The 9,479-nt window shown below is 37.4% G+C and overlaps 1 non-coding gene across 1 annotated transcript; it reads right to left on the bottom strand.

The window, feature by feature from the left end:
* Positions 1 to 340: 340 nt before the first annotated feature.
* Positions 341 to 447, bottom strand: LOC141635922 (small nucleolar RNA R71). The gene has a single exon (XR_012540575.1). It is a non-coding gene; the product is annotated as a small nucleolar RNA R71 (small nucleolar RNA).
* Between the last annotated feature and the right edge of the window lie 9,032 nt (positions 448 to 9,479).

Consider the following 9,479-nt stretch of genomic DNA (forward strand, 5'->3'; position numbering starts at 1 on the left):
CGAAGAGAACCTACCAAATGGTACTCCTACACCACCACATTTAACCGGTAATTTCATTGCCAAATCCGCATTCATACAATTAGTTGAGAGAATTCAATTTGGAAGGATGCCTAGTGAAGATCATCATTTACATATGGAGACTTTTTGTGATTATTATGACGCAATTTCTCAAACCGGAGTTACTCAAGATCAAATCCGAAGGGTATTGTTTCCTTTTTCCTTGATTGGTACCGCAAAACAATGGTTGAAGAGCCTCGATAAGGCTACCCTTGGTATTGATTCATGGAAGAAGTTAGCACTTGCCTTCTACAAGAAATTCTATCCTCCAGAGAAGACAAATATGTTGAGAGCCCAAATCACCGGGTTCAAGCAAAGGGATGAGGAATCATTATATGAAGCATGGGAGAGATTTAAGGAAACTTGTCATTCTTGTCTACACCATGGACTTAGTGAGTGGTTCCTTGTGCAATAATTTTGGAATGGCCTATATGAAGACTCACGCAATGTGCTTAATATGGGATCCAATGGGAGGTGTACCGAAGTTGATGACAACCAAACATGGGCCAAAATCGAAGAGATGGAGGTTAATAATTCCCAATATAGTAGGCCTCGAAAGGCCATTAGAGGAGGAAAGCATGAGGTAGATTCCATCACTCAATTGGGTGCTCAAATAAGTGCTCATATCGACACCATCAACTTGAAGTTTGAAAAGGCCATGGCTAAGCTTGATAAAACTTCCAAATAACCCAAAAAACATGTTAATGGTATGGTGGCATCAGCCTCACTCCCAAATGGAGTATGTGAAAGTTGTGGAACCTTGGGACATGATCAAAACGAATGTAGGGGAACAAATTAACAAGTAAATGCTTTCCAAGCATACAAGAGTGGTACCCCTGATTCCAACTACTATAATGAGAATACCAAATTCCATCCAAATCTCTCATACAAGAGCCAAAATGTTCAAAATCCTCAACCAACATACACTCCACCTCTAATGAGAAACCAAGCTCAAAGACCCTTTTTCAACTAAAGCCAAGGATATCAAAGTCAACCTTCCTACAACCAATCCAATGACCAAAGCTTTGATGTTCAAAAAGCGGTCCTCCAAATGCAAAAGAACCAACAAGAATTCTTCACCCAAATGCAAAAATATAGTCAAGCTAAAGAAATCACCATCGACAACATACTTGCCCACACCAAAATCTTAGAGACTCAAATGACCTAATTAGAATCTTCTAGCTCCCAAAGATAAAAGGGGCAATTACCTCCTCAAGGTAACCCGCCCACAAGATATGAGACGGTTAGTGCCATCCATTTGAGGAGCGGTACAATATATGAGGGGCCGAAGAGGCCAATTGATGAAGATATTGTGGATGCTAGTAGCAAGCAAGTAGTTGTGGAGAACTCTAAGGAAGAAGAACCCACTACCAACGGACTTTCAAAGAAGAAGAATGAAGGAAAGGCTAAGAATGTTGATAAGGAGCCTATTGTGATTAGACTTCCATTCCCAAGTCGTCAAGCTAAGCCTAAGCTTGATGAACAACTTGGAAAGTTCATGGAAATTGTGAAGAACTTAGAAGTCTCAATCCCATTCATGGAATTGATAATTTATGTTCTGGCTTATGCAAAGTACATGAAGGATATTCTTACCAAGAAGAAATCCATCTGAAATTTGGAGACTATTACCTTTACCAAAGTGAGTAGTGTTATTCTTCAAGGGAATTCCCCTCTAAAGCTCAAAGACCCGGGAAGTTTTTCTATTCCATGTACCATTGGCGACACTACAATCAACAAAGCATTGTGTGATCTTGGAGCAAGTGTAAGTGTCATGTCATACTCAGTATGTAAGAGACTATGTTTAAAGATGCTAAAGTTTTTGTTTCAGCTTGTGATGCGTGTCACCAAACAGGAAATTTATCTAGAAGGCATGAGGAGCCTCAAGTTGGCATATTGGAGGTTAAGATTTTTGATGTCTGGGGCATTAACTATCAAGGCCCATTCCCGTCTAGCAAAGGTAACAGGTACATTCTGGTAGCTGTGGACTAAGTGTCCAAGTGAGTAGAGGCAGTTGCTTCGGTCCATTGTGATGCAAAAACTGTCATCCAACTTTTCAAGAAGGTAATCTTCCCTAGCTTTGGTGTCCCTCGGGTTGTCATCAGTGACAGAGGTATGCATTTAAAAAAAAAAAACTTTCTGCTCTTTTGTCCAAGTATGGTGTATCACACCGTCGAGGTTTGGGGTATCACCCTCAAACTAGTGGTTAGGTAGAGGTTTCCAATCGGGAACTCAAAGAGATATTAACAAAAGTTGTGTCTAAATCACGAAAAGATTGGAGTCTTAAATTGGATGACACTTTATGGGCTTATAGAACTGCATTTAAGACACTGATTGGTGCCTCACCATATCGGTTGGTCTATGGTAAGTCTTGTCATTTGCTCGTAGAGTTGGAACATAAGGCTTGGTGGGCAATTCGTGAACTGGATTTTGATACTAAATTGTGTGGTGAGAAGCGTTTATTGCAGCTAGATGAGCTTGGAGAATTTAGGCTCAACGCCAATGATAGTGCCAAAATTTACAAAGAAAAGACGAAGAGATGGCACGACAAGAGGATCATACCACATGAGTTCAAAGTTCGGGAGAAAGTGTTGCTGTTTAATTCCCGAGAATCCCGACTACGCCTTTTTCCTGGTAAGCTAAAGTCCAAGTGGTCTGGCCCCTATACGGTCACATCTATTTCGAAGTTTGGGTCAGTTAGAACTCCGCGGGAGAAAAGTTTAAGGTAAACGGTCATCAAGTAAAGAATTACTATGGCCAAGATGATTTTATTGGAGTGGTTGAGGTGTTGCACCTCGAACCGGTTACCGAGTCTACTAATTGAGGTAACAAAGGTCGTGCGGGACCATATAAACCAGCGCTGACCGAGAGGCAACCCGGATTGTAAAAGTTTGTAATTTGCGTGATTTAAATTTACTAAGTTTTTAGTTGAACTTTAGTTAAATTTATTTAACTAACACAATTAGTTAATTTAGTTACATACTTGCATTTAGTTTAATCCGCCGTTTAAATGTTTTGGCATTTTTAAAGTCGGATTTTAGTTAGAGCATTTTACATACCGTATTGCATTTGTGTTGCGTGAGGAAGAGGGATTTAACGCTTCATTGGAAGAATGATGTAGGGAATTGAGTCGCGATCTTCAAAGCACAGATGATTATTAATTGCTGAAGCAACATGTAACACCCCAACTATCCGGCCAAAATAATTGGAGTGTTACCATCTCGGTTTACCGAGGTAGTGTTTCAAAACTTCAATAAAAGAACATTTTATAAATAAACATGATGTTTAGTGAATTACATAAATGTAAACAAATGAATAAAGATACAGCTCATGATAACTATACTTTTCTAATCGACTAGACTCGTCTCGTGCCTCATCAAGCTCGTCCCGTCTCCCGCGTGCTAACCAAACAACCTATACATAATCTGCTCCCCATATAACCAAAGGATATAATATGGATCGACACACGCCACCCCAAAAGCGATAGGTGACAATTACACAGACAGACAAATGTCAGTAACGAAAAATGAAAGTGTGACACGACTCTAGTGCGTGAGTCAACAATATGACCATGATACGAATGACACACAAATATCCAACCGTCACGCCGGTACAGGGACACGCCCAGACATACCCACAACCACTGGTGCCAGGTACACGTCCATGACACCATACTCACAGAAGGTACTCCGAACACGTCGGTGGTACCGGGCCCAAGAGCGACTCGGGGCCCCTGCCATACGTCGTGCCTCACCACACGCGTCCCTCCAAACTCAAGTCATTAATGTGCACATTCCTATTAGTGTGGGAAACCCCAATAGGCGATTCAAGCGGAAGACGGTCTCCAAACCGCCTTCCGTCTCCATAGAACAAGTAACCAACCAACACCGCAATATTCTCCAATATACATGACAAACAAAATAAATGCGAAATACCGTATAACATGCCAATTACCGACTCATTAAATGCAATTAATGACAAACAACTCATTTAACAAATAGACACTTTATCGAAACTGAGTAGGATAAACCTACCTCTTCGCAAGCTCCATAAGCAAACCCGATCCAATAAAAATTTCACTTCATAAAACCGTCACCTAATTAAAGTGATGAAATATATTTAATTACTAACTAATCTAATTAAATTAAATACGAATTAATTACTTAAATATAACCCCGTCTTAATTAAGCTATTCAAAACCCGCCTTATGACTCGGTCAACATCCAACCACCACCACCTATTGCCGCCCACCGTGGCCACCACCACCAGCCACGGTGGCCCACGGTCAGTAGCCCCTACGGCCGGCAACACGACCACCCAACCAAAAACAACACGACCTGAACAACCACCACTAACAAGACAAACACGCAAATGCACCAACCATGGCCACCACCGGCCACGGCCGACCACGCCGACCACCCCCACCGTGTCTCTGACCTTAGTCGACACCAGCAACTCACACGACCACCACAAAACATCACAAAACAACAACAACCGACAACAACAACCACCTACCCGCATCCGTACACCCCCTTTTCTACCCTAGATTCCGCCACCTACAGCCACCCAATCCACCACCCAAGACCACCACTAGCTTCTCCTCACTACCCTCGACAAAACCTACCAAATACCACCCCAAGTCAGTCATGGTTTATGGGTCAAAAATCCGTCTTAAGATCGTCGCACAAAACAGCTATAAACATATATATATATATATATATATATATATATATATATATATATATATATATATATATATATATATATATACTCGGTCGGACCCCTAATTGGGTGGTCAACGAGGTCCGTGGGTGGTCAACGGTGGTCTGTGGCCGGTCAAGGTCGAGTCGGGTTAAATAAAATAATATAAAAACTAGTGTGAGACGGTTTACATAACGATCTCGAGGCGGAGGGACAAAATCTCCATTTTTCTTCTCCTCTCTCTTTACTCTCTTTTCTCTCTAAAATGTATGGTGGATGGTGGATTTTGTGGGATTACAATAGGATAAGGGTATTATGGATAGGATAGGGTGGAGTATATATGATGAGTGCGGTATACGTATACATGTATCGTATATCGTATTATTATTATAATTATTACAAATTATTATTATTACTATTGTTATTATCATTATCAACATATAATAATAATTATTATTATTTTATTATTCCGTCTCAAACATAACTCGTATAAATACAAATTTTTTTTATTTATATAATTATAAAATACGGAGTATTACAATCTTCCCCCCTTAAAAAGAACTTCCTCCCCGAAGTTCACCTCACTCTCCCCTTTCCATAAATCTCATGCATTCTCTCGCACCTCAGATCAACCGTATACGCTCTTTCTAAACATCGCACTCATCCGAAAGTTCTTCACTCAATTCTCACTACCTTTTCACATTCTGTACTTTCTCTTTCCTTAATTTCCGAATTATTACATTCACTCCCCCTAAAAGAGAACTTCGTCCCGAAGTTTAACTGTCAAACCGCATAATGTGTTCTCATACGCTCATTACCAAATTCCACAAATGACTACGTTTCAGGTTCAGCACACTTTCTTACCTATTGCGAATCCATTATTAAGTCTCGTATCATGTTATGCCATTGCTATAATCCCAATCCAGGAACCTCTCTAGAAGTCTCTCTACGGGTACCCCTACGAGAAAGGTCAAGCGCCAGGTCTAACCCACGGTTCGAAACTCTAATCTCATAGATAACTTCTTACTCATGTCGGTTATATGAATACGTATTTATCGCGGGGTATAACTCGATTATTACTACATATCTATATCACGTCAATATTCATACATTAACATGTATTCATGTCAAAACACTAAATATACGGACTCTAGGGAACAATCAACTAATGCAAGATTCTTATAATGTGACTCAACCACGTTCCACATTCCCATTTCTGGACATCATACCACGTATATACCGTGTCAAATCTACCACATGATCACACATGTGTTTCCATATCCGTTCTCATTCATTATCAACACTTCCGCTCATACGAAAGGCCACAATCACTATCATGCAATGACCACTATGTGACACATAATTTGCTTGTTTTATCTTACTTTCACACAACTAAAACAAAATCACGTCAACTAACACGCATCAAACAAAATCATCACATCATTATTGTCGTCCAATTACACATGTCAATTTACCACTTTCATTTAAATTTCACTCAAAAGTCACATAATGTAAACAATTCACAAGATCTCATCAATATGGGGTCAACATGTTCATCCGACACAAACCAACCATTATACATTGTAAAAATAAGGGTATACACTCAATATTAGGTCGAGTATCGACCAAACAGGGGTCAAAGTAGACCACTCGGTCGAGTATAGGAGGCCACTCGGCCGAGTAGGTGGCCACTCAGTCGAGTGCATGGTGCACTCGGTCGAGTGCCACCTGGGCAGAATGTTTTCATTCTCTGATTCGTTTCTAAGCTTTCCTATTCACTCAATTAGGCACTACAACTAGATCACGATGTACACCGTGGGTGTTTCACTTGACGATTGGGAGGCGACTTCACAAACAACATCTACACTACCGCTCATAGGACATAATTTCAGCAACTACTTTCACACGTCATGCATGCATACTTAAATCAAACGGTTACGCTATATAGACCGATGATCAAGTACCTCAACAATATGATTGAATCCCCAAACATTATATGCCACACTCTTACTCTCATGACCGCGAAAACCAAGCTTGGTAATACTAAAACCACAACTTTATCTCACAAATAACATTCCCTGGAAACTCCACTTTAAAAGGGCAATCTCGTCTCTTTGTCTCACAAAATAACATCCCCCGAAAAAGGCCGACGTCAGCATAATAATATGATCATCGGTTACCATATCACACATGTACACTGACTTTCAAATAGTTTTGCCATACGTTTATCACTACGACCTTTACTAGACATATTGCACCCTCAATTCTCCATGGTCACCTCAAATTCAACCTAATATTTTCTTATATTCCTATTTCGTAAATCTTTGCTATCATCTATCAATTCTCGTCAATCCTTGAATTCAATTTACATATTCTCATAATTATGAACAACCGAAATTATCGATTTATTCTAACCTTAGATACCTCAATTGCTTTCTCACTATTTAACCATTCAATCTCATTTATTTATCAACTCAAGACTTCCAAGTCATGTTCAACCACAATATCCCTTAACATACAACCCATCCTCACTCACTATACATAAGTTCAATCAATCAACAATGGTTCGACCTAGATCACACATCAGTCATTATCCTATTGTCCATAAGGCCATCTCATGTAATCAACTCACTCACTCACAACTTTGTATGGCTAACTCATCTTCCTAGTGTTTCCAAATTCCTAACTTGATGTTTATACATAATTCCACACTTCAACCCTTCACCTGAATCCCCTAAATGCATTGGTACCTCTAGGCAACGAGACACACACTCACATACGACTCATTTCCGTTCAATGTTCTTTTACCCATAATGCTTACAATACTACTTAACCAGCGTTCAAGGTTTAAACCAATAATATTCATTCCATGACTTACCACTCATAACATTATACATGCACCTCTCTACTTGACTCAAATCCACATTACTTACTCAATTTTACCTCAATTCATATAAAACACTTGTTTCCCATTCATAACCCTCAAGATGCCATACTCACTCATCGCACATTATTACCATTTTGCTCCTTATCCTAATGAGCTCGCCGATTCACTCCCGTCTCACATCCCATAAATCACAAGTCTATACGTCTTCACTCATCAAAATCATACAATCCGCAAGGTAAGCTATCATTGAGACCCATATCTGAGCAAAGCACCACATTATTAACAAGAAACAACACTATGAAGCAAAGGAACTATGTTTTAAATACAAACTTTAAAATTTAATCATATACACTATGGTATATATATATATATATATATATATATATATATATATATATATATATATATATATATATATATATATATATATATATATATATATATATATATATATATATATATATATATATATATATATAGGAATGGGATCATGTGAGTATACACTATCTTTTTGAGGATTGAGGATTTCATTACAATATCACGGGTTGTTCAATTACAATATCACAGGTTATTGAAACAATATCACACGAAAAAAAAAGCAATTTGTGCAAAAAAAAAAAAATTATTTTTCTTTTTCAAAAAAAAAATTTTTTTTTGGACAAGTCTACTTTTTTCGTGATATTGTATTGAAGAACCCGTGATATTGTATCCACTATTCCTCAATCCTCAAATATTTAGGAGTTCTCACAGGATCCCGACTCTATATATATATATATATATATATATATATATATATATATATATATATATATATATATATATATATATATATATATATATATATATATATATATATATATATATATGAAATTTTGGGCAAAATTCTTAGGTAGGTTCTCGATTTAGGGCAATACATAGTATTATTAACAAAATTGAAGTCTTATTATTACTCAATTGAATCAAGAAAAGCTTTAAGACAAAATTTTCAAATTTTAAAATCATGCCTAACATCAGTTAGATAAGATTTGACGTTTTATGACACAATTAGATAAGATTGGAATATAAAATCGATGTTTTTGGTATAAATATCATACTTGTCAAAATTTAAGGCAATTTGCAAGGTAAGGCTCCTAGGTTAATGTAACACAATGCAACATCAATAAGGACTAAGTACCGAGAAACAAGCAGATCATGATTTGAGTGCCAAAAATCAAAAATCATTCATATGTACTATGGGATTTCAAAAATTTTGGGCAACGTTCTAAGATGAAATTTTGATTCAAGGCAATACATGCCATTACTAGAAAAGGAAACATAAAATCTGCTCTTAAGTATGAACATCAAAGCTTTAAAATTTCGTAGTCAAGTTTTCAAGACAAAATTTCAAATGTGCGACAAAATTAGCAATAACAACTAAACCTTGGTCCTTGTTAGACAATTAACCAAGCAACAAAATAAAAAATCAAATTATTGACTCCGAAACATATATTTTCGAGATCATAAAAAAAATTTGGGTAAAATTCAACATGAAATTTCATACTTGACATCATAATTGACGTAAAAAAAAAGATCAATATTATGAATCAAACAAAACATGCCATCAATTGGCAAAATTTCAAGGGATTAGCACAGGTTTAAACAAAATAAAGTTGTGAAAATAAGAGGAAAGAAAACATCGCATACATGTTGGAATCTTTCAATTTAAGGGACTAAAATAGGGTAAAAACTTGAATTCGAGCAACAAACAATCAACAACGAAGTTTGCAAGCAATATTATCTTAAATGAATGAATAAAGAGATAAAATAATGCAATAATGCAAATTTCTTCTGAAATACA

Source organism: Silene latifolia, chromosome Y (assembly GCF_048544455.1).
Source record: "Silene latifolia isolate original U9 population chromosome Y, ASM4854445v1, whole genome shotgun sequence".
Classification (NCBI taxonomy): Eukaryota; Viridiplantae; Streptophyta; class Magnoliopsida; order Caryophyllales; family Caryophyllaceae; genus Silene; species Silene latifolia.